Source organism: Gavialis gangeticus, unplaced genomic scaffold, assembly GCF_001723915.1.
Source record: "Gavialis gangeticus isolate Ggan-Ray unplaced genomic scaffold, GavGan_comp1, whole genome shotgun sequence".
In the NCBI taxonomy this organism is placed as follows: Eukaryota; Metazoa; Chordata; order Crocodylia; family Gavialidae; genus Gavialis; species Gavialis gangeticus.
In genome coordinates this window covers 61,671,139-61,672,982 of record NW_017729029.1, presented here as the reverse complement: position 1 = coordinate 61,672,982, position 1,844 = coordinate 61,671,139, and positions in this window count along the sequence as shown.

The window sequence follows — 1,844 nt, the reverse complement described above, 5'->3', positions numbered from 1 at the left end:
GGCAGGGATAATTCTCCTGTGAAAGCACTTCTTTGTACAGCTTCTGTTACTTGAAAGTGTGAAAGGGATGATCCAGCTCTTAAAACAACAGTATCTTTCTTGTTGTGTGGGTGTTGATAATGCCTTGTCTACTTCAGGTGAGGTGGTTCAATGAGCCCTAGGCATTTCTGCCTGCCTGTTTTGGGCTTTTCTGCATCTCAGCAACAATGTGACCTAACCAGGAAGGCCTGAGCAGAGCTTGCCCACTCACTGGCATCCTCAAAACCTAGAAGTCTACCTATGAAGACATTCATGGGTGTCCCTTTGATGCTATATTTCAGGCTGACATTCTTGAGAGTGGCTATTGATAGTATCTCTAGAATGACATAGTTGCAAGTTGACAGCAAACATGAGCAGGCCAGGATATGCCATCACTGTAATGTAGACGCACACTTCGTGTGTTATTCTTCTGCTCTTCCTTGTTTAGAATAAAAATAAAATCATCCCAAGAGTCCTTAAATCTATTGACTAATCTGTATGCCAGAAGGGTTGTTCCACTGATCACCTATTCCCTAGCTCAATACTTTATTCCCTGACTGTTAATACATTTTTCTATACCAAGCTGCAAACTGATAGCACTGTATCATTTAAAAAAAAAAATAGAACAGGTTGCCCAAAATAAGCCTATTTTTCTAAAGCCAAAGAAGCTTCAAGAAGGTTAATTTGTGAGCAATAGATACTCCTGACTCTGGACCTGTTCATGTCATTAGACCTATTGAAATGCTAGAAATAAGTAAAGCTACTTTGCTGCATACTGAATCATAACCATAACTCTCATATGTTGCAGTAGTAGATGAGGAATTGCAGCAAAGTTCCCTTTAAACATGAAGGCAAGACTATCCATTTCATCCAGTTTAGTAACTCAGATTTCTGCAGTACTTTGAAAACTATTAAACCAGTTGCTAGTAGTATCAAACACATGATTTTTACATAATTCCAAGAATAGTTGGCCTCCAACATTTTATTATAGCTGATATATTTTCTTTGTTCATATAGTTCTTAGTTCAACTCCACCTCCATTTCAGAGACATATTAAACCTGTCTCCGCTGGCAGCACTGATTAGTGGGAACAAGGATTTCCATTTTTCAGTATATTACTTGTAGTGTAATAATGTAACACTACTGTATAACCAGAACATCTCTGAGAAATGTAGCTGGAAAACACAGGCCCTGCTAAAATCAATTTATGAATTATCTGCTTGGAATAGAACTGGGTAAAGTGGAACTATCTGGGCTCAATAGAAAGAAATTCCTCTCAATAGCAGAATTACCTCTCAAAACATGCTCCACAAAAGTCTCTGAGGGATTCTGATTGGTTCCCTCACCAATCCGAAGTAGTAGATGGTAGATAAATAAATTGATCAAAAATAAGATAACACTTTTGAAATGAAGTGAACAGATTCCCCAAGGCTGTTATGTGGCAAGAAGAACTTACTAGGTATATGGAGCTAAATTTCAAAAATGCCATATACCTTTATTTTTCGCTGTTCACTATGAAACATTTCAGACAGTATCTTCAAAAATATTGTTCCTACATAACTCCATTTAAAATCAACAAGGTGAAGGAGGTATGTGGATAGGGTGGATCATCATTTGTTCAGTATATTAAGAACAGGCACCCACAGCCAGAGACTTTTGCAACTATTGGGTGCATTCCTGGCACTCTATCTCAACCTCCAATATTTTCTTCTTCTGACCTTCATTTACTTTTCCAGCCAGGCAACAGTGAGCCAAAGCATTCTGAATTATATGTTTGTTGGATTTTGCACTAGGTTCTTTGTAGAGCTTTGGTCCTAAGAGAGAGA